Below are 24580 nucleotides of genomic sequence, written 5' to 3' on the forward strand. Positions count from 1 at the left end.
ATGTTTTGACCCCCGGCCCGTAGATGTGGTAAAGCGGTCACCACACTCACAGCCGTATCGTAAAGTGCAGATTTCAACGGTGCCGCCTTATAACTGCGTCGCGATCCTCCCACTTCCCGCCTTTCGCCGCCACCCAATCAGGAAGCGGCATACTCTGGGCTCGTCGCCCACCAGCCAATCAGATGTTTCGGTTTTAGGCTCTGCATAGCCGCACCCGGGTCCTCCTCAGTGGTGAGGCGCGTTGCGGTGTGTCGGGTTGCTCAGCAGGGGGCGGTGTGGAGAGGGCCATCGCTGTGATACCGTGCGGTAAATAGGGTGAGGAGCCGCCCCGTACACACCGAGCGGTGACAGGAGAGGAGGGCGGAGCCGGGGAGACCCATACAATCCCAGGGGAGAGTGAGAGAGAGAGAGGAGCATCGTACGGAGGAGACCATCTTCTCCTCCCGGGACACCGAGCTCATCCACGGTAAGTGCTAATTTATATGGACTGAGACTCACCGAGGGGGAGGGGCGGACTGGTGTGCAGGAGTGCGGGCTGTACTGGGGCCACACAGGGGTGTATAGGCATGCAATGGAGGGGGGTATAGATATGGTATGGAGACATGGCATTGAGGGGGTATAGATAGGGAGGCATGGCATTGAGGGGGTATAGATATAGAGGCATGGCATGGAGGGGGGGGGTATAGATATTGTATGGAGGGGGGTATAGATATGGAGGCATGATATGGAAGGGGTTATAGATATGAAGGGGGTATATATAGGCATGGCATTGAGGGGGTATAGACATGACATGGAGGGGGGTATAGATATGGTATGGAGGGGGGTATAGATATGGAGGCATGGCATTGTGGGGGGGGGGGGTGTATATGGTATGGAGGGGGGTATAGATATGGTATGGAGACATGGCATTGAGGGGGAATAGAGGCATGGCATGGAGGGGGGGTATACATATGGTATAGAGGCATGGCATGGAGGGGGGTATATGCATGACATGGAGGAGGTTATAGATATGGTATGGAGGGGGGTATAGATATGGAGGCATTAGGGGGGGGGTTATAGGTATGGAGGGGGTATAGATATGGAGACATGGCATTGAGTGGGGGGGGTATATGGTATGGAGGGGGGGTTTGAAGGGACAGAGGTATAGAAGTGGCATTGAGGGGTGTGCAGAGGGTGGGTGGTGTGGAGGAATAGTGCTATGAGGGGGTGATGGGGGTGTATAGAAAGATGTTGGCATTGGGCAGTATCTAGAGAGATGGTGTTGTGGATGGGGGGGGGGGGTATAGAAATAGCTTTGGGGGAGGGTAAAGACATGGTACAGAGTTGTGTGGGGAGACGGGGGCATATCGACATGGGGGGGGGGGGGTGTTCAGAGGTGTGTGTAGATGAGGTATAGGGGGGTGTATAGACATGGTGTGGGGGGATATATGAAGGGGGCAGTGGCATGGAGGGGTGTACAGAAAGATGCTGGCATTGAAGGGTATATAGAGGGATGGTGGTGTAGAGGAGTGTGCAGTTGGACGGTGTTATAGAAGGATGGGGTATATAGAGGTACCGTAGCCTATAGGTGTGTGCGGAGGGGCTTTGATATGTAGGGTTACAGAGGGGCAGTGGTATGAAGGGGTATATAGAGGAATAGTGGTGTAGAGGGGGGTACAGAGGGGCAGTGGTATGAAGGGTATATAGAGGGGCAGTGGTATGAAGCGGTATATAGAGGAATAGCGGTGTAGAGGGGGGGTACAGAGGGGCAGTGGTATAAAGGGGTATACAGAAAAACAGTGGTGTAGAGGGGGTACAGAAGGACGGTGGTAAGAAAGGGGTATATAGAGGAATAGCGGTGTAGAGGGGGGTACAGAAGGACGGTGGTATGAAGGGGTATATAGAGGAACTGTGGTGTGGAGGGTTGTGCAAAGGGGTGACCAGATGAGCCATAATGCCACTACAGGGCACAGCAGAGATGTGGGAGATGTCAGGATGGACACCCAGAGGCAACAAATGCCAGTGGCTCTGCAACAAAGTTCAGTATGGCAGCCTAGCAGCTGGCATTTTTTTGATCCAGTTGTCAGTAATGGCAGCCTCCGGGTTCTGTCATGGCACACATAGAAACTTCAGTGAGGGAACATTGCAGTAAGTATTTATTCCAGCCATGACACCATTTCCTCAAATTATCACGTAACAACCACCCACAACCCATCCCTGCCTTTTCCATCAGGATCACGACCGATATAACTAGCTATTGGTGTGTCTCTCTGCCCCTCCATATGGCCGTTCCTCCATATGGCCGTTCCTCCATATGGCCGTTCCTCCATATGGCCGTTCCTCCATATCGCCGTTCCTCCATATCGCCGTTCCTCCATATCACAACTCCTGGTTGTGCAGAAGGACAGTGATATGGAGGGATGTGTTGAAGGACAGTGATATGGACGGTGTTATGGAAGGTTGTGCAGAGGGTTGGTGGCACAGAGGGGTATGCATAGAGATAGTGTGGCCAGATAGTGGTGTAGAGGGGTGTGCAGAGGGAAGGTGGCATGGAGGGGTGTGTAGAGCAGTGTTTCTCAAGGTGCCTCAACAGGTCATGTTTTCAGGCTTTCCATTATTTTGCACAGGTGATTTGATCAGTTTCATCTGAGGGAAATCCTGAAAACAAGACCTGTTGGGGTGCCTTGAGGACTGGAGTTGAGAAATGCTGGTGTAGAGGGATGGTAGAACGGAGGGTTGTGTGTGTGTGTGTGTGTGTGTATATGTGTATATATATAGGAGGGGGTGTGGACAGATGGTGGCGTAGAGGGAAGGTGGCATGGAGGGGGGTGTTGACAGATCTTGGCATGAAGGGTTGTGCAGGGGGGAGGCCTCCATTGAGGGGGGGGGTGTGGAGGGGGATGATTTTCAGTATGGAGATCTATGTGGTTGTGCTAGGAATGGTGCCCGGCTGGCACAGAGTGAAGCTGTTTGGCATGCTGCTTTAGCTGAGAATTGGCTGGCAGCTCGGCATTGGTGTGTAGAAAGGCCTGGCATGGTTGTTCACAGTAGAATTGATTACCAAATTGTAGAGACCTGTACAGGCCAGTATATGGTAATGCTGGGCATGATATCTCTGCTTACCCACTTATGTGTTTGGAAATCCTAGCACTATGCGGAGAGGTGCTAGCCGTGGCTTGTGTGAGGTTATTTGGCAACTGTTGCTGGATTCCATTCTGGTTGTACAGGGGGATGAGTGAGGATGACTTTACAATGCCAGGTGGCACCAAGGGGAATGTGGTGAGGAGGCGATAGGTGGCATAGAAAGAGTGAGGAGTGCAGATGATGCTGGTATAGGTGGCATAGAAAAGGTGAGGTGTGGTGAGATGCTGGGGGGATAGATGGCATAGAAAGTGTCAGGGGTGTATAGACGATGGTTGGCATAGAGAGAGAGTAGAGCAGAGGATAGATGGTAAATAAAGGGCGACTAGTGCTGGGAGGATAGATGACATAGAAAGGGTGAGGAGTGGGGAGGATGGATGGCACAGTGAGGAGTGGGGAGGATGGATGGCACAGAATGAGTGTGGAGGATGGATGGCACAGAATGGGTGAGGAGTGGGGAGGATGGATGGCACAGTGAGGAGTGTGGAGGATGGATGGCACAGAATGGGTGAGGAGTGGGGAGGATGGATGGCACAGTGAGGAGTGTGGAGGATGGATGGCACAGTGAGGAGTGTGGAGGATGGATTGCACAGAATGGGTGAGGAGTGGGGAGGATGGATGGCACAGAATGGGTGAAGAGTGGGGAGGATGGATGGCACATTGAGGAGTGTGGAGGATGGATGGCACATTGAGGAGTGTGGAGGATGGATGGCACAGAATGGGTGAGGAGTGTGGACAATGGGTGGCACAGTGAGGAGTGTAGAGAATGGATGGCACAGAATGGGTGAGGAGGATGGATGGCACAGTGAGGAGTGTGGAGGATGCTGGGAGGATGGAGGGGGGGTGTGAAGATGTAGTGGGCGGCACAGGGATGAATGCAGAGCAGGATATACTGGAATGAAGCTGTATAGGCCTGTGAGAGTTCCAGCCTGTTGTGTTTGGCTGTTATCTGCAGAAAATGTATTGATAAAAGTGTACCTATGCATTCATTTAGTTGGCTTGTAAAAACATTTGCAGCTGGATTTTGTCTGTAATCACAGCACATACTTGTCCTGTAGAAGAAATGGCATTAGTAGTAAATCGAGTATTTGATGCTCCTTTTCATTAATATTGGATATATGCCGCCCACCGTATTGATGATTCAGCTTGCTGGTGAAGTAAACAAGATGCTGCTATGAAATATTGTTGTAATGACAATCATACATCTACTGTTGCTACATCTGTGACACGTTAGGGATCTTTTGGGTAGATCAGCGCTGCTTGGTTATAGGCCTGTGGAAGAAGTGCAGATGTATGTCGGGGGGGGGGGGGGGGGGGGTTATAAGGCATCAATGTTGATATTCTTCCAATGCATCCTGTGGCTACAATAGACTAGGGTGGAAGTTTATTAAACTATATAGTAAGGACCCAGCAGTCCATGTTGATGGATAAATGTAATTGGTTGCAGATGTTATGTGCTTTTGTGTGTTAAAAAAAAAAGCCCTGCTTTGTGGTGAATACAGAAGATTCATCTAATGTGATTCCAGAATGTGACATATGCAGTGAATAAATGATCAGATTGTGTGGGAGGAGGAGATGAGCGTAACATTTTTTGTTAAATCTGTGAGCCTTTAAAACCCCTGAAATGTTATATATATCCTGAGGCGTCAGGAAGGACAGGACCTGCTTTAAAACTGGGCACCCCCTTTCTGCCCAGGCCCATTTTCAGCTTTTAGTTCTATTGCACTTTGAATTACAATTGCACAGTCATGCAACACTGTACCCATAAGAAATTTTTTCATTATTTTAAGCCTGATGGAGCTTTTGTTTGTTTCTATTTAATCACCACTGTTTATTTTTTTGCTAAACAAAAAAAAAAGTTTTCCTCTGATAACATTTTGCAAATTATTTTTCCCCTTCACCGTTGTGCGCTGATGAGGCTGTACTTTTAATCGGTAGAGCTGCACGATTCTGACTAAAATGAGAATCGCGTTTTTTTTTGCTTAGACGATGGATCACAAGTCTTGCGGCGTAACATCATCTTTCGTATTAAAACACCCAAAAAATGGGCCAACTTTACTGTTTCATTTTTTTTTATTATTCATGATTGAAGTGTATTTGTTCCCAAAAAATTGCATTTGAAAGACCGCTGGGCAAATACAGAGTGACATAAAATATTGCAGCAATTGCCATTTTATTCCCTAGGGTCTCTGCTAAAATATATAGGTTTGGTGGTTCCACATAATTTTCTAGCAAAAAAATATTGATTTTTAACGTAAGAATGTCAGAAAAACATTTAGTGGTTAAACTTCCTGCATTTACACACAGTTTTGCTCTAAGAAGGAAGTTAGTTACAATGTTTCATGTTGTTACAAACTTGGCAGACTGCCCGGATTTTTTCTTTACACACTCAGAAGTTTATCCCTTTGATCTAAGTTCATTACTTGATCATTAGTTACAATGTTTGCTGTTAGAAACTTGGCAGACTGCCCGGATATTTTCTTTTGACAGCTGAAAGTCTCTCCACTTGTTATATAAAAGAATCGACAAACTCTGCATTGGAGATCCTCAGGGGGGTTGAATCGAGATCATGATTTTTTTTAACGATTAATTGTGCAGCTCTAGTAATCGGGACACTTATCTGTGTACATGTCCGCTGTCACACATGCCGGCTCTCCTCACGCTGTGACAGCGTCAAGTGTTTGCATGTGGTCAGCTGTGATTGGGTAAATGGCCTCTGTGATTGGCCCCTGTGTGCGAAGGAAACATCGATAACGGAACGTGCTGCATGTGCGCCCCAGGGAGTGCGGTTCTGAGAGGATGTCCATAGACGCCCTCCCGAAACAGGAGAGCCGCATTGTAGCCGTCTTTCGGTTATAAAGTTCCAAAGTGGTTAAAAAGAGAGAGAGAAAATTCTCCCACCTCCAGCATGCCCTACAATTAAAGGCTAAGTGCACTCTTGTAAAAATAAATGCAATTCATTGTTCAGGTGAAAAAAAGTGCATTTATTCTTTTTTTTTTTTTTTTTTTTTGTTATGCTGCAGCCTGTAAAACATTGCAGATCGTGGGTGCAGCTGTCTGCCAGTACCTCCTGTATGATGGGCAGACTGTTACTAAAGTGCAGTAGCTCATCAGCGCCCTCACAGTTCATAGAGAGCTAAAAGCTGTGTGCTGCGCTAACAGACGGGGCTTGTAGTTAAAGCGGGAGTTCACCCATTTAAAAAAAAAAAAAAAATCTCCCCTTAGCTTCCTGCTCGTTCGGTCTAGGGGAATCGGCTATTTATATTAAAATAGGTGCAGTACTTACCCGTTTTCGAGCTGTATCTTCTTCCGTCGCATCCGGGTATGGGTCTTCGGGAGCGGGCGTTCCTTCTTGATTGACATTCTTCCGAGAGGCTTCCGACGGTCGCATCCATCGCGTCACTCGTAGCCGAAAGAAGCCGAACGTCGGTGCGGCTCTATACTGCGCCTGCGCACCGACGTTCGGCTTCTTTCGGAAAATCGTGACGCGATGGATGCGACCGTCGGAAGCCTCTCGGAAACCTGTCAATCAAGAAGGACCGCCCATTCCCGAAGCCCATACCCGGAAGCGACGGAGAGGATGCGTCTCGTAAACGGGTAAGTACTGCACATATTTTAAAATAAATTGCCGATTCCCCTAGTAATAACGAGCAGGAAGCGAAGGGGGGAAAAGTGCCCTCTAAGGGTGAACCCCCGCTTTAATGTGTTCAGAGCTCTAGCCCACAGCCTGTGATTGACAACCACGTTTGTGCTGTTTTTTCATGTATAGAGTAGTGGTGAGCCCCATACACCCCTGCTGCACCCCCCCCCAGAGGGGACAGTCTGCAAATCTCCCCCTCCCGGTCCGTGGACGGTTTGTTTTAAGAAAAGCTGGTGCCTTTTGGGGGTAAGTGGGTACGTTTTTACAACCACTTTAACGGTCGATTCTCCTCCATAGATCTTTGCTTAGAGGCTCTTCACAAAATTCCCCTGGGCAGTCCTTGCATGTGCAATACATTTCTCTTATTTTTTTTCAGCATTTCATCAAGGGGGGCATATATATATATAAAAAAAAAAAAAAAAAAGGAAGCCTTACATGGAGTGCAAGGTCTGCTGTAAGAATGCTAGTGATCGGCTATTGGAGGAGGACGTGTGTGAAACCTTTTGCTACTTATTGCTGCTGAGTTGGAGACATGCTTATCTAAAAGGCAAAATGAAGCCTGTGTTTGCCTGGTTCATCAAGGCTTGATACATTATTCAGTACACATGGAGAGGAACTGTAATTACATTTTTGTTTTGTCCTTCACAGTAATATTTCCAGTTGCTCTGGCCTATCCCTTGACTTTATTATTCAGAAAACGGGTGCAATGTTTTCTTGGTTGTAGAAATAAACACTAAAGCCTCTTACACACGGTATGATTGTTGGCAGGAGATTGTCCTAAAATCTTACCGTTGGTACGTTCCTTTTGACAATTGTTGTCCAATTTTCCGCCAACAAATGTTAGGTGACTGGCTACTAAATTACCAGCAGACAACAGTCTGTTGTCAGATTTTGGTATGGTCAGTACACAAATCTGTCACGCAAAAGTCGAAAGTAGAAACGCGCATGCTCCATGCAAGTCGGTGGAGCGTCGGGTGTCTGCGGTGACCATGTCGCGGATCGAATGTCAGCGGACAATCAGACGTATGGTGATACGTCGCCATCCGTTCTATCGGATCGGGTGAGATCTGATGAAAACGGACATGCTGTCCGTTTTTCGTCTGCTCTCTCCATAGACAAGCAGCGGCTCTCAACAAGCCCCTCCCCGCTCGGTGAGCAGAAAGGGACCTGTCATCCGCCGGCTCAGTGGAGATCAACGGAGAGCTGGCGGACCACTGCAACGGATCCTCCCCGTGTGGGAGGGTCCTAACCAATTGCAACTTTTTGTTTTAATAAGGGGAGATGGATTTAAACACCTGTCGGATTCCCCCTCTGTTTGGTTTACCATGATCTGTGAAAGAAATTCCAAAATTTTGAGTTGTTACCAGAACAGTGATGGAGGGGAAATCTTCCCATGGGGACACTAGTTCTGGTGGCGTCCCAGGACTCCTGCACTTTGAAGGGATTCGCTCCCACTTCCCTTTTTTGGCTGTGGGACAGGAAGTGAAGGGAAATCTCCTCAATGGGACACAGATGGCAAAAATAAATCTAACAGGGGCTATAACCCTCCCTTACTCTATCCCAAATAATAATAATAATATAATAATAAAAAAAGGTTTTGCCTATCGTTTTACTTTTAAATGTACATTGATTGGCACATGCTCTTGAATAATGCAGAGTGGAAGAGATAAATCAAATGTGTGTGTGTGTGTGTGTTTTTTTTTTTTTTTCTTATGGAATGTTATACTATTTATATCTTGCTCTGTCACTCCAAATAGCAGCATGTATACATCTGTTGTGAGCTATTACTGGCATTTGTATGGTGTTACCTAAAGCCTATATGTTGACATGTTTCGAATGTGCAGGGATTCGTTGTTTTTTTTTTTTTTTTTTTTTTATATATGATGCATTCATTTCCTAAACCAATTACAGCCTCTTTCTGGTACAATCTTTTTTTATTAGACGTTTTCAAGGAATAAGAACAACTGTAATAATCCCATGCAGGAGATTTAGACAAGGAACATAACATGGCACAGCTGAAAAGTGCACATTAAAAGACATATTCAATAGTGGGAAAAACAAGCAGCAATAGCCCTCCAGCCCAGGCCGGGGGTCAACATCAAGTAACTGAGCATTAATGCTCGGGGGATAAAGCGTGGAGTAATCCCCTAAAATCAGGGGCACAAAAATAAAATAAAACAGGGAAAACGCGCGCGCGCGCACACACACAAGAAAAAAAAAGGGGGGGGTTAGGAAAAGTGAGCGCAAAGAAGAGGGAAAGAGATGAGGAGAGAGAATGGAAGAGGGAGAAGAACCCCCAGGTCGAGAGGGGGGGGTCAATTAGCAAGGCCTAGGCTGAACGGATGCAGAGTGGGAAGAACATAGGACCACCACGGGCCCCAAACCTTGAGGAACTTGGCATGGGAGTCATGAAGAATACTAGACGTCTTCTCGTTAATCATGAGTCGTGGCCCTTGCTATTACGCGTTTCGCAGCAATTAAGTGGCTAACTTCTGCTGATGGATGGGGGGGGGGGCCTGGGATCGGGCAGTGAAGTAAGGCCAATTTAGCATCCTTATATGGGGATATATGGAAGAGGGAGGACAAAAGGCCAAATACCAGAATCCCACCAAGGTATGAAGTTCGTCTCCACGCTGACCACCAAGAATTACAGCCTCTTTCACTTGCGTCATTCATTCTGTTTAAAAATGAGGAAAATATTGTAAGTTCCTGGTGGCTTGCGCACATTAGCTCTGTTGAGCTGACTTGGTCTGGGTTTACGCCCTATTGCGAATTGGATATGGTTTTCCCTGCATACAATTCGGATGTCAAGAGACTGTCAATGGAGCCGGTTCCCACAGCTCTGGGACGGCTGCGGAGTGGTTTGCAGAAGAGTTCTGTGTGTCTACTGGTCTGTTTCAGGTCCAAATCCAGCCAAAAAGTCTGGCCTGATTCGTCCCTGAAGCGGAACAGGGACGCACCGGACCCCTGCTGTGAGACGCTCCACACAGCAGTGTGAACCCAGCCTCCGGCATCGTTGCCCAACGTGATCCCAGCACATGGACAAGGCAACTTGTTGCTACAGTTCACATCAATGTGCTTCATTGGTGTGCACTGCGTGAATGTTGCCGTTTTACACACTACACAAATATTGTGAGATTTCAGTAAAGTACAATAGGTAAACCTATGATGTGTTATAGCATTGCGTAGCACTGCCCCTACATAATGCATGCCAGCGAACACAAGGTATACATAGCATTACTGTCACCTGCTGGTAGGAATAGGCCCTTAAAGTGGAAGTTCAGCAAAAATGTATCTATTTCTAAGGCTGGGTCCATGCATCTCCGACTGCAGTGTGAAGTCCAGTGTCCGATGTGTTTGTGTTCGCTGCTATAGGTGCTGCTTTTTTTTTTTTTCCTCCAAAAGTGCACAGGACCCTTTTCAAATTCACACCACAGCGGCCTCAACATGTGTAAACTGGCTCCATTAAAAGCTGGTCAAACTCGTATGTAATGCGAATTAGATGCGGTGTAAAAGGCATCCAATTTGCATGTGTGTGTGTGTGTCAGTGTCAGAAAAGGTAAGTATAGTGTGTTTTGTTTTGTTTTTTTGTTTGTTTTTTTTCTTTACAGGGTTGGATAGATTGGGTTTAGAATGTGGCTGAACTTCCACTTTAAAGTGATAATAAAGGCAATGATTTAAAGCGGTTGCAGCGCCACCCCTTTCTTACCTGAACCCGATCATTTCAGGCATGAGCCCAGCATCTCCAGCCGCTGTCTCGGGTCCTCATTGGATAGATTTTTAGCAGCAGGAGCCAACGGCTTCCGCTGCTGTCAGTCACATTCAGCGACACGGGAGCTGTGGCGGAGCCAAGTCCTGCTGTCTTTGTCAATGTACACAGCAGCAGGACTCTGGAGCGCGCCCGCGTGGGTGCCCCCATGGAAAGTGTTTCTCCGTGGGGGCACTCGATGAGGAGGAGGAGTCAAGTGTGCCACTGGGACACCCCAGAAAAGGTGGATCGGGGCTCCTCTGTGCAAAAACATTGGACAGAGCAGGTAAGTATTAGGCTCCATTCACACCTCCGCGACAAGATACGCCACGTACGCGGTGTATTTTGCCGCGAGTGTGTAACTTTTTTTTTTACAAAGCCTTGCCATTGCTTTGTATGGCCGAACGCCAATGCCGCCTGAAAAAAGGGTCCGGGACTTTTTTTCAGGTGGAAGGCGTACGGCGTCTATGAGATGTGAACCATCTCCATAGACAGCAATGGGAATTCTCCCCTCTAGCGGCACAAGCGTCGGGCGTTTTGTCGCCTAGATGTGAATGGGCTCTAACATGTTTTATTTTACAAAACTCCACCCCCCAAAACTGACCTTTACAATCACTTTAAAGAAAACAAACATGTTATACTTGCCTGCTTTGTGCAGTGACAGTCCTCTTCTTGGGTCCCCCGCCGGCCCTCATGGACCCTGCCGAGTGCCCCCACAGCAAGCAGCTTGCAAAAGGGGCACCTTAGTAGGCTCTCTTCCCTTCATTCACACGCAGAGCCCACAGCTCAGCCCTGTCCCACCCCCTCTATCTTCTTATTGGCTCACTGGCTGAGATGAACTTTGATCAACAAGCAGTAATCATTGGAGATGTATCCTGCAATTGTCTATAAGTTAGGGATTTGGGCATGCAGGTTCATTTCCAGCCACCTCTAGAAATCACATGTTGTCTGAGTTCTAATACAAAACAACACAATAAATATGGGCGATTAATAGATGATGCTGCTGTCAAACAGACGTTGAGGATAGAGAAGCATCTCAAAAAAGGTGACCCTTGTGCATCTGTTTAGATTTGCATAAAAAGTATTCTTTGTGTTTGATGTGGTTTGTGCCTCCTAATCTATCCGTGTTTTTCTAATACATACGCCCTTATTTATTCTGTGTGTGTGTGTGTGGTGTTGAGTGTTTTTGTTTAACACATAAGATAGGGGAGATGGTAACAAAAAAACAAAACAAAAGCAGAAGGTTATTATGTTGCATTTAGGAATGCACTTTGCTCCTTTTTTAAACTTATTGTATTTTTTTTTCTTTTGTTAAATTTTAAATGCAGCATGCTTTCAGTGCTTTTATTATTTTAGTTGCTTTTTTCTTTACCATGAATTGTGCAAGCAAGACGAGTACTTCAGACATAGATGCCCCCGGTGCATGAGCTCTAAAATACTCCGGAATATTCTGCGCTGTATCTATGGGTAAAATAATGACTTTCATGACTCGTATAATTCAGGAACAAGTAAGCATGTCTTTTGGCTCAATGAAAATACAGAAAACATTTTATAGTCCTCTGACATTCTTTGTGCTCCATGTTAACAATTAACTCTAAACTCTGCCTGAAAAGGAATTGACATGTCTTAATTGCTTTGCCCTTGGAGTGTTTTATTTTTATTTTTTTTGTAAATGTTTTCACAACGGTCCATGTGAGGAAGAAATGCAGCTTTTTTTATAGAACCTCAAGCTAGCTTATAATTGTTTTTTAGTATTTGTATACTTGTGGGAAAACTACTAAACTTGTGTTTTAAAATGGATTTTGCTGTCCACAGCAATTAAGATATATCTAATCTTCCATGTTTTCCTTATCTTTTGGAATGAGTAGGGAAGGGTTAGGCCTGTAAGGTGTGTTTTTCTATCCTGTATAATCAAGAATTTAAGTAAAGCTAAAGGCAAAGCCTTGACCCCCCCCCCCTCCTTAGTTTCGGATTGAGAGGGACTAGAACACCTGTCAGTTTGTATTGCTGTCTGTGCCCACTACCCCCACAATTGGGGAGATTCACCCTGATGATTTGTCATGTTTGCCATTATCATTGAACATTTTGGGTGGTCTCCAGATAAGTAAATCTACAAATGGGCACACTAGTTTTGGGGGGGGGGGGGGGTTGCCTATAATTTCCCTAGACACTAGTTACCATGTCCCCTATATTCCAGTTCTGGTATTGCTTCACCAATTTAGAATTTTTCCCTCCTTTTCAATCTCCGTGACAGTGGCACATTACAAACCCTTGTGGTCCAATCCACTCGGCATGATACCCTATTCACCCTAATTGGGGGTACATGGCCAATGGTGATACTGTGTATTTTAGCTCGTTTTTAGGTAAATACCTTGTTCCTCACTCCATCAGGTTTCCTCTACGCCAGTGTTTTCTAACCTTTTTTACAGTCGCTGCACTCTGTAAAAGTATGCAAAATTCTAAGAGCCCCTAGTCCCATTGGAGTTGCCCCTGTATATTAAAGGCAACCCATATGTGAATCCCCCCTTTTATCACACAGTCCTCTCTTCACATCAGAGTCCTACCCTTTGGCTGCTGTAGCAAGGTGGCAGGAGGAGAAAGAGGTCTGGAGGATTCAACCTTCTGTCCCCTTCTGAATTCTGCCTTTCCTGGATTTCCCAGGGCAAAAATTGAGTTCTGTGGCACTTTTGAGAAACGCTGCTCTACACCGTGACCAGTCCCCAGAAGCCTCTTTTCTGAGGCCGTCCCGATTGGCTGACGCACTCTTCTTTAAGGCAATCCCTGCCTGCAAACCAGAGCATAGTAGAAAAGAGGAGAATGTTGGAAGCCTGCCGGAACAAGGAATAAGGGAATTATTATTGTATTACACCTCAAGCTACCCCCCCCCCAACCTAACAGACATTTTAATTCTTGTACGTACGTGTGTGTGTGTGTGTGTGTGTGTTTTTCGTGCTATAAATATGGCCCTCAGCACAGTACTCCAGGAAGGGGCCCTGCATGCACCTCCAGCACTAACTTGTTGGGAAAACGGTAGAAACTGTGAAAGGTTTTTTTTTTATTTGTCTGAGCAAATTCTTCCTCAGATGAGCTTTGACCAGAAGTGCCTGTGGATGTTCTATGAACATGAAATTGTTGTTATTGTGGAAGAATAACATCTAATTGCTGTCATTTTCTGCTGTTGTGTGGAGTAGGCAGAGAAGTGTGTAGAAAGCACAAGCTAACGATTCTAATTTCTAAGACTATTCAGAGTACAGAATAGTTAACAGGTGGACAATGTGTGGTATCCCATTTCATTCTTACCGGAAAGATATATAATGGCAGCAGATGGACGGCTTTTTATGCGCTATACCGATTACAAAAGTAATAAAGAAAATCCGCAGCTGACCAAGCTAAAAAATCTGGAATTAAATGTCATGATTTCCACATTGCTGTGCAGATTTATGGGATGGAAATCTCTATTTGCATGCTTGTGTGTTCGAGCTTGTTCATATTACCTGGCTCTTTAATTGTTGTAGAGCAGTGGTGGTCAACTTTCTGAAGTGTGGCCCCTGAGATTGCCAAATGGCTGCACATCAAATTTAGTGAATGTTCATTACCAGAGACGGCAAACCCACAACAGGATATAGTCATAGACTGTGTACATAATACGAGAGATGACCAGAGCTGTGCACATATTTACATGAGGCAGCTAGAAAATCACTACTATGACAAGGCAATAGGAAAACACAGATTAGTGTCTGCTGGGGCCCCGAGGGCGACACAATGTGCTAATGAGCCTCAGGTTGGCCACCAAGGTTGTAGAGAGATGTGATCTAGAGAGAATGGTATGTTACTGTAACTAAATTATCTCCAATTAGACCTGCAAGAGCCTTTTTTTTTAATCGCTATGTACACCAATTAGCCATAACCTAGTGACCACCCTCCCAATAGTGAGTCGTCCCCCTTTTTTGCTGCCAAAACAGCCCTGACCCATCAAGACATGGACTCCACTAGACCCCTCAATGTATGCTCGGTATCTGGCACCAGGTTGTCAGTAGCAGATCCTTTAAGTTGTGAAGTGGGGCCTTCATAGATCGGACCTCCCGTGCCATCGTGTCCCCAGCTAAGTGATGCACACGGCCATCCACATGAAGTAAAAGAAAATGGATTCATCAGATCTTGCCACCTTCTTCTATTTCTCAGTGATTCAGTTCTGATGCTCATGTGCCCATCATATGTTTCTTTAGTTTTGTCAGCATGGACGCCCTGACTGGTCTGCGACTACACAGCCCCATACACAACAGACTGTGATGGGCCAACAAGGAAATGAAATTCAGCTGTGCCTGCATGTTATAAGCAGTAGAATATGGTGTTCCTCCATTGCCCAGCTTTAATGGCTTTGTTGGGGATAAGAAAAAATTAAATGTTTGTAATCTTAAAGTGAAATACATTTTTTTTTATCATGTAAGTAGTAATAAGAGTATAGAAAAGCATAATGAAAACACTACAGTATAGGTAAAGGTGCTAATGGAGTTGGTATTCTTTTTCGGGATATGTGAAGTGCAGCATTGTCCCTGTGCAGTCATATTGGTGATAAAGAAGCTGTGCTTGCTGGTGTTGGTTTATTGGTGAGTGACAGGCGGCCTGTGTGATCTGAACCAGTCTGCACACTCCTCCTCCTCCTATAATATCCTGGTGACATATGATGAGTGCTGAGTGAGGACACCGACGGGGCAAAACCTTTCTTTGACAGAACACTATTCTGGTGACCATATCTCTCGCTGTGCTTCAGTTTATTGAATGTGAAATGTATCTGTGTTGGGAAAGTAAAAACCCTGAGAATGGAATAGCAGCACAACTTCAAATATGCAATCACTCAGTACATTTCTCTCTACTACATTATCTACTATCGGAACAAAATATCCCGGTGGAATGCACATGTATTATTCTATTTGGAGTGCAGTGAAAACACTACCTGCATAATGTAACGCCTTTTCTAAAAAGAGGATGAGGGCAGATAAAGCCAAGTGAAGGCTTGCACTAGTTTTGTGGTGACTCTCTATGGTGTGTTGCTTATGGTATATCACAGCCAATATTTTCCTTTATAGTATCGCTGGGGAGGAAACATAAGCCCGGAAAGTTAATGTGATAGTACAGTAAAGGATGTGAATGACAGAATGTTACTTCCTTCCTTTCCTCTGCTAAATGTAAACTGTTCAGTGTTTGATTCTGAGCTTCTTCTACTCCTGGTCACCATATATCTGCTAGAAGTTACTGTAATGACGTCTCCTTCTGGTCCATTTTATCAAGTAAACAACTGCAGGGTAATCTCCGGAGCCCCTGGACCAATGTGCACACCTTATGCAAATACCAGTCTGGGGACCGGTCTTAATTGGTCCATGCATTACAGCAGGGGTGCCCAACTTTTTGAACAGCGCTGGACACTTAAATGATTTGGTAATTGGTCGCGAGCCGCAATGCAGTACAATAAAATGGTTCTGAATTTTTAATGTTTTACATTTAAATAACACAATGAAGATTTTAAACCATCGGGATCACTATTTTCTGAGGAACCAATCCCTGTTGATTGTGTTTTTTGTTTTACACACAATATATATATATATGTGTTCTGTGACTGGAATAGCTAGCTACAGATTTGCATCTGCCATAATTATTACTACAGCTGGTGGTAACCAATGTCTTGAAGCAATTTTATCCTGGAAAGTGTCTGTAGCAGTTTAAAGAGACCATCAGTATATTAACCCCTTCACACCAACGTAACACAAAAATGCGGCCTTCGGCTTGAAGGGGTTGTAACAGGGTCATGCAGGTATCACCCCAGTAACGTTTTTTTTAGAGTGGGCAGTCGGCTTTCTTGTTATCTTGTAAGCCACTCAGCTGTTATCACAAGCAGAGGGAGGGACGTCCCATCCCCCACCAAACTTGGCATTTTTAAATGCCAAGGCGGGATTTGGGGTATTAAGGCCCCAAGATTCCGCCATAAAGAGTACCTGTCACTGCCTATTGCTGTCACAAGGGATGTTTACATTCCTTATGACAACAATAAAAGATCAAAAACAAAACATTTAAAGGGACAGTGTAAAAAAATCAGCATATTTTTCTCTAGGGTCTGTGAGATATAGATATATAGATATATATATAGATAGATAGATAATCTTTTTTATATATATATATATATATATATATATATATATATATATATATATATATATAATCTCTATATATATCTCTCTCTATCCTATATCTCACACACGTGTATATGTATATGTGTGTGTGTGTGTATATGTGTGTATATATATATATATATTCACACACACACACACACACACACACGTGTGTTTGGGGGTTCTAAGCATTTTTCGAGCAAAAAAAATAAGTATTTTAACTTGTAAGCAACAAGTGTCAAAAAGGCTTAGGCTTGAAGAGGTTAAAGAGACCCCATCCGTGTAATAAAAAAAAAAGATAGATATCTATATCTCTCTCACCCCCCCAGTAAAAGAAGAGATTTAACATCCACCTTTTTCGAGGGGTGGCCTGTTAAATCTTTGTTCTCTTGAAGATCTCTGAGCGCCCCCTGTTATCTGACACTTTTATGTGCATCGGATAGTGCCCCCCCCCCCCCCCCGCTGTGCAATGTGGTTTCTCATGCTGAACATTCATGTAGTATGGAAGGGTTTAGCAGGTTGAGAATCATCGAATTACATAGTTGGCAATCACGTCTTTTTTCTTTTTCATTTAAATAAGGACATTATCAAAAGGAAGCACTCTGCATATGTTGACACCCACATACAGAAAAAAATGCTTTAGCAAAATGACTCCGAATTTTGTAGAGCACACCCGAGAGCGCCTGCTTTGCTTCATTGCATTAATATTAATGTAGACTGCAGCATCTTACTGACCTAGTCTGTTGTCCTCAAAGCTAAGACACAATTATAATCCAGTGCTTCCCATAACATGCTTTGTAATAGAAAGTCCGTTCAGTTTGAGCTTTTACGTAACCTCAAAACATGAAATGGTGTTTATTGCATGGGTTTTGAGGATTGCAACACAATACACACAACATTTACAGCTATCCGCTGAAAATTTGGTGTCCATCTGGTCTTAAAATTTATATTAAACCCTTTTTTTTCCCCCCACACTTACAATTAATGCTTATTCTCCCTCCAAAGCCTAAATTAATGTCTAGTGTCTTTTTTTTTTTTTTTTGGGCCAAGCTGGCCCAAATGAACGGTTTACTGCATTAACAGATGCCCTTGCTTTGTGCACTGTATAAACTATGTAGCCTTAGCTGCATGCAGTATACAGCACTGTATTCCAGTGTGCTGCCCAACCATTCCTGGCAAGCTTTGTATTTGAATAATTACAAAGCTTCCTCTGATTGTCTGAGCCGTCGATCGTGATATCATTTCACAGCCTCTCCACCTCAGCCAATCGGATTCATAGAATACACATATTTTCCCAGGAATGGCTGAGCAGTCCAGTGTAACGGTGTTCATTTTGAGGTCAAATTTTTATTTAGTTTTAGTCAGTCTTTTTGACTAAAATGCCATTTTAGATTTAGTTGTATTTTTAGGCATCTGAGATTTTAGTACTTGTATTTTAGCCAACTAAAATCGTGTTCATTTCATTGACAAATATTTTTGGTGACAAAATGAACACTGCTGTATTCTCTTTTTATAGCTGAGGCTAAATACAGTTAATGCAGTGCACCCAGCAATGGAAAGTATAAGTGCAGTAAATGGTTCATTTGGGCCAGCTTGGCCCAATCAAACTATTTGAAAGTGGTAAATGTAAGCACCTAATGTAAGTTTTTAGTGTTGCCCTAAAAAAACAAAACACAAATCCTGTTCCCTTAAAGCAGGGATCCTCAAACTACGGCCCTCCAGATTGAGGCATTGTAAAACTCTGACATTCACAGACATAACTAGGCATGATGGGAATTGTAGTTCCTGAACACCTGGAGGGCCATAGTTTGAAGACCCCTGCCTTAAAGCATGAATTACAGGACAGTGTTTGTGCTGTGTAATTTGGCCCCTTCTATCACCTAAAAAACCTGGCTGATCCTGCCTGGCTATACTCTCCGCCCTGTAAACTGACCACTGTATATCATGGCTGCTGAGCCCGGACACTGTAGTCAGTTTACGCGCCTCCGTCATCTGCAGCCCGGATCAGTCCTCCTCCATCCTCTCCTCCCTGCTTGTCTATGTATCATAACTTTCTGTGTCCCATATATATATCTCTCTGCGCAATCTCTGCCGACCTGTACTTGTATCAGAGTCTTCCGACACTAATGTGACTCCTCAGCTCTCTCTCCTCCCTGGCTGACGTCAGTGGGAGTGTTCGGCCCCGCCCACTATAACTGTCATCCGGGCAGAGGAGAGAGCCGGGGAGTCATGTGAGCGCCGGGAAGATGCTCTGATATACATACAAATCAGCAGCTTTTTTTTTATTTTTTATAGCACACAGGCAAAGGGACAAATGTGGTGATGTTAGAGGGGATGGGAGGGTTTTATTTTCGTTTTGTACAGGGTTAACAACCACTTTAAACATGGTGTTAAAATGAGGTACATCAAAGCTGGAGTTGGGCTTTAAAAGCTTGCCTTTCTTTGGTCCCATGGTCGCTTCCCCCTTTTTCTTGTTTAAGAGTGTCGTCTTTACCTAGCGGGGTTCTATGCAACCCTGTCAAAGCCTCCTGTGATGAGACTGTTTCCTGACACCCAAAGGCAGCATCTTGTGTTGCCCACAGTTTTTTCAATGAGTGGGCAAGCATGTATTGTACAATAAATGGTGGACAGTCCTTCCTAAGAAGTGACCAGCTGACTCTTGAGTATCATGTGAGCCTGAGCTCTGTGACCTGCATGTGGAGGAAGTGGCACAGAGTAATTGGGTGGATGCAGCTGCAAATTGGTCAAACAGTAAGCTATTCTGGACTTTGATAAAAGCAACCGTCTACTATAATGTTAGTATAAAGTTAACCCAATTTTTTTGGCATAATGTAAAAGATGAAGTTACACCAAGTAAATGGATACCAAACATGTCGCGCTTCAAAATTGCACATGCTTGTGAAATGGCGCCAAACTTTGGTACTTAAAAATCTCCATAGGCGACGCTTTCAAATTTTTTTCTGGTTACATGTTTAGAGTTGGAGGTCTAGGGCAATAAATAATTGCTCTCGCTCTAATGTTCGTAGCAACACCTCACGTGTGGTTTGAATACCGTTTTCATATGTGGGTGGGACTTGCGTATGCGTTCGCTTCTGTGTGCGAGCACACGTGGACAGGGGCACTTTAACAACAAACAAGAAGAAAGCGAATGGCGCCCTCTAAGTGCAGCATATTTAAAACCTCTTTAATATAAAGGGATTAAAAACACTCACGGTTGAGTAGAGCTAATCATTAGTCCTGGTGGAGTGTGTACATCGTAGTGGAGATCTGGGTCCTGTAGCAGTCCTGTCTGCACTGAATGTGTACAGCGCTGGCCGGCGGCTGGGACGTGGAGGCTTCGTGATGTGATGTTAGTGTCACTTCCGGGATTCAGGCTGGCGGGCGGAGATTTTTTTTTTAAATAAATTTAGTTTGACACTTAAAAGTGATCAAATTTTTTTTTTTTTTAATTCCTATTACAAGGAATGTAAATATCCCTTGTAATAGAAATATGACATGACAGGTCCTCTTTACAGTGAGGTATGGGGTCAATAAGACCCCACATCTCACCTCTAGGCTGGGAAGCCTGAAATAATAATAAAAAAAAAGATTGCGGCTTCCCAGCTGAGGCGGCGCTGTTTGCGTGAATGCAGAGACTGAGCGTGACGTCATAACATCACGCCCAGCCTCCGACGATCGTAGAGACTCCGGCGACCATCTGGTTCCCGGAAATCTCTAGAATAAACATCCAGGGTCGGCGGATCCATTCTCCGACTCACTGATCGCAGAGGCGAGCCGGTAAAGTTCTGGAAGGGGGGGGTTGAAGACGTCCCCTCTCGCCTCCCATAAGAACGATCAAGTGGCTGAATAGCTGCTATGAACCTTCTTATGGCGTAGAGAAAAAGAATGATGGAGTAGGGGAAAAGCCGATATATCTGACGTTCTGCCTGTAGCTGCAAGCATCATTCAGATCTACCCCCACAAAGCCGAAGACGTCGTATGACGGCCAGCCGTCGGCAGGTGGTTAAAGAAGTACTAAAGGCGTTGTGTATTTCATCAAACACAATCCTATATTTTTAGAGTATTTGTAATTCCAAAATAATAACTAGGGATGTCCCGATACCGATACTAGTATCGGTATCGGTACCGATACCAAGCATTTCCCCGAGTACTTGTACTCGGGGAAATGCTCCGATGCCTCACCCGATACCTGGGCAGGCAGGGGAGTTGCAAGTCTGCTCCCCCATGCTGTCTTTCCCCCATGCTCGTCTTCTCTCCCCCCCGCTCCTCCGTGACGGGCTTCTCTCCTCCGTGACAGGATCTCTCCCCCCGCTCCTCCGTGACAGGCTTCTCTCCTCCGTGACAGGATCTCTCCCCCCGCTCCTCCGTGACAGGATCTCTCCCCCCGCTCCTCCGTGACAGGATCCTCTCCCCCCCGCTCCTCCGTGACAGGCTTCTCTCCCCCCCCCCGCTCCTCCGTGACAGGCTTCTCTCCTCCGTGACAGGATTTCTCCCCCCGCTCCTCCGTGACAGGCTTCTCTCCCCCCCGCTCCTCCGTGACAGGCGTCTCTCACCGCTCCTCCGTGACCGGCTTCTCTCACTCCGCTCCTCCGTGACCGGCTTCTAACCCCCCCGCTCCTCCGTGACAGGCTTCTCTCCCCCCCGCTCCTCCGTGACAGGCGTCTCTCACCGCTCCTCCGTGACCGGCTTCTCTCACCCCGCTCCTCCGTGACCGGCTTCTAACCCCCCCGCTCCTCCGTGCCCGGCTTCTCTCCCCCCTCAATCTGTCAGGATGGAGAGCGGCGGTAGGAGCCACTAATCCCGGCTCCTACCTTTTCAGAATGAACGGAGTCAGTGATCACTGACTCTGTCCATTCATATAACTGAGCATCGTAAACTGTGTTTACGATGCTTCAGTTTATGAATGGATAGGAGCCTCTGTCTCCTGTCCATTCATTTCCAGTGCAGCTGAGAAAGGGACTGAGGATCTGTGACCTTAGTCCCTTTCTCTGTCTTAAAGGGGAGACGTCAGAGGTCTGTTAAGACCCCTGATATCTCTCCAAAGACCCCCAACAGGGCTGATTAAAAAATTGCAATAAATATTTAAAAAAAAAAAATGTAAAAAGAAAAAAAAAACACACTGACAATCCCCCTAAAAATAAATAAAAAATCACTGTAAAAAAATAATAATAATAAAAAAAAAAATACTGCCACTGTCACATGACATAAAAAAAAAAAAAAAAGTATCGGTATTCGGTATCGGTACTTGTACTCGGTCTCAAAAAAGTGGTATCGGGACAACCCTAATAATAACCATAAACCACCTCTGTGGTGTGACCTGTGTGTATGTGGTACAGCCAGAAACTCTGCAGTGAGTAAATGCTGCTCAGTCCCAGACAGGAAGCTGCAGTGAGAAGACGATGATGATGTCTGAATCTGAAGCCTGATATTCCGAGGGAGCGTATAGCCTACTTTATCAAAGGTTAATTTTTTAGTACCTGTGGCAAATTAAATTCTTTAAAACACAATGTCTAGGTTCACACTGCTGCGAATTCAAAATCGTGGTACAATTGCGATTGTACCGCGATTTTGCGGCCGCGATTTTGCCGCGATTTTGGCCGCGATTTAAGACACATCTGTGCAGGGTTTAATGTAAATCGCGGCCCAAAATCGCAAAAAGTAGTACAGGAACTACTTTTTGAAATCGGTGCAGCGCCGCAGATGCGGCATCGCACCGATTAGGACCGTGCCATTGCCGGCAAATGCCGCCGATTTGAGATGCGATTTGACATGTGAAATCGCATCTCAAATCGTACCAAATTGTACCCAGTGTGAACCAGGGCCATGACTGCTTTCTGTTTCTGTAATGGTCAACGAGTTCATTCAAGTAATCCAAACTATTTTCACTTGTACCATTTGTTCTCTGTTTATATTGGTGTCATGCAGTGCCAATCTGGTGTGGTGAAGGAGCTGCAGAGATAGACGAGGTCTATGTTCTACAAGTGAACTATTGCCCTTTTCACCTCTGCTGGCTCATGACATCAACTTTTAAGACCATCCTGGTATAGCTCCTGATTTTCTCAGCTGCTTGATGAGAAAAGAGCAGGAATGTCCCTTTTTTAAAAGTTTACATGATTTGAAAAAGGGATCTGTGGGGGATTGCTTTTCAGGGGGCAGTAGACCAATGACTTGTAGGCGCTCAGGAGGCGATACTCCCACCTGAATGCCTGTGTGGTTTTTGTTTTTTTTTGCCAGATTTTATTTGCCGACTATGGATTTTTAATGGGATTACTGTGCCCTGCAACTGCAAGCCAAGTATTTGTGGCATGGTCCTAGTAACGGTGGGTGCGCTTGTGGTTGGTTGGTTCTAAAATCAAAGCTTTGTTTTATTATCTTCTTGCGTTCCCTGCATTAAGGTAAAAAATATTCTAGCAGTAGAATGCCCGGATACTTAACCCGAGTCCTTTATTGATCAGCGCTGTGCCCATCTGCAGCGGTTCTCTTCCCTCTCACTGGTGGCTGTGGAAGCCGTATATTTTTTTTATTGTGCCCTAAAATTTACCTTATAATGTATTTTTTTGCTGACATTTTGCATATCCTAGACCAGTGGTCTCCAAACTGTGGCCATGGGACCAGATGCGGCCCTTTGCCTGCCTTGATGCGGCCCTTTGCCTGCCTTGATGCGGCCCTTTGCCTGCCTTGATGCGGCCCTTTGCCTGCCTTGATGCGGCCCTTTGCCTGCCTTGATGCGGCCCTTTGCCTGCCTTGATGCGGCCCTTTGCCTGCCTTGATGCGGCCCTTGCCTCCCAAAGATACAAGACACTATTCTGTCAACTGACACCAGCAACAAAGCACAATATTTCCCACTGACACCAATAATGGGACACTATTTCTCCCACTGATACTAATGATGGGGCATTATTGCTTTCCAGTGATACTCGGGTATTATTCCCCCCCTCAATTATACCAATGAAGGGGCACTGTTCCTCCCAATGATTGGGGCACTGCGTCTCCCCCAATACCAATTATGGCCATATTTACTCCCACCGATGTGGGAAAATGTCCACTACCACTGGCCATAGTCCAGCCCCCGAAAAAGTCTGAAGGTCAATAAACTGGCCCTTTGTTTAGAAAGTTTGGAGACCCCTGTCCTAGACCATTGTGGTAATATTGTGTGATACAAAAAATTGGAACTACCACTATTTAATTCTCTAGGGTGTCTGCTTTCAGAAAATGTATAATGTTTTGGGGATTTATGCAATCTTCAGGCCTAAAATGAAACTTATTCAAAAAACGCTCTAGCAGCGAAAGGGTTAAACCACTATTTTGAGACCTGATCACCCGAAAGAGAAGGACTCCATGATTTGGTGTTATCCAGATTGTGGTGAAATTATCTAATGTATAAATATATGTTCTGGTTACAGCAGGCTGACCGGGTAACATAGCAGTGTGGTGCTGATTGATGGTTTAACTAGCATCCAATCAGATTCGGAATACAACACGATAACCTATTAAAGTGTAAAGTTGAAGCTGTTTTCTGTAAATCATCCAAAATTTGTTCTCTCGTCAACAGCATTGCTGTAGGATGAGGCAATGCTAGAACGGATTCCTATGGGGCTGATAGCCCACATCTTCGCTTAATATTCCTTCAGGCCGCAAAATAATTGCATGCGTCCATTTGCTGCTCGCCCCAACCAGTGATGTTATTACTGTTGGTGCACAAATGTTTTTTGTTTTTTTTGCAGTGGTTTTACTTGTGTTTGCGCATGTATACAAGCTTTATAATGGCATATTCTAAGTGTTTACCATTGTGTATTTAAGCTTCTGGTGTTTTGTTTTAGCCAATGACAAGCACTTGGCACTAGGTGGAGGAGATTACTTCTTACAGGCTAAAATGCATCCAAAAGCACGTTATTCTCGTGCATTTTC

General features: G+C 45.1%; 1 protein-coding gene across 13 annotated transcripts in view; it reads left to right on the forward strand.

Moving 5' to 3' along the window:
• Nucleotides 1–224: 224 nt before the first annotated feature.
• The window catches only part of ADD1 (adducin 1), a 112130-nt gene continuing 87774 nt past the window's right edge, over nt 225–24580 (forward strand). For 5 of the 13 annotated variants that reach the window (XM_040335327.1, XM_040335328.1, XM_040335326.1 and 2 more), the window contains exon 1: nt 230–466. The gene's annotated coding sequence lies outside the window, so the exon portion shown is untranslated. Of the gene's footprint in view, nt 467–24580 lie in introns of all 13 variants that reach the window. The other 8 variants (XM_040335330.1, XM_040335331.1, XM_040335329.1 and 5 more) reach the window with 4 other exon arrangements.

This window comes from Rana temporaria, chromosome 1, assembly GCF_905171775.1.
Source record: "Rana temporaria chromosome 1, aRanTem1.1, whole genome shotgun sequence".
Taxonomy (NCBI): domain Eukaryota; kingdom Metazoa; phylum Chordata; class Amphibia; order Anura; family Ranidae; genus Rana; species Rana temporaria.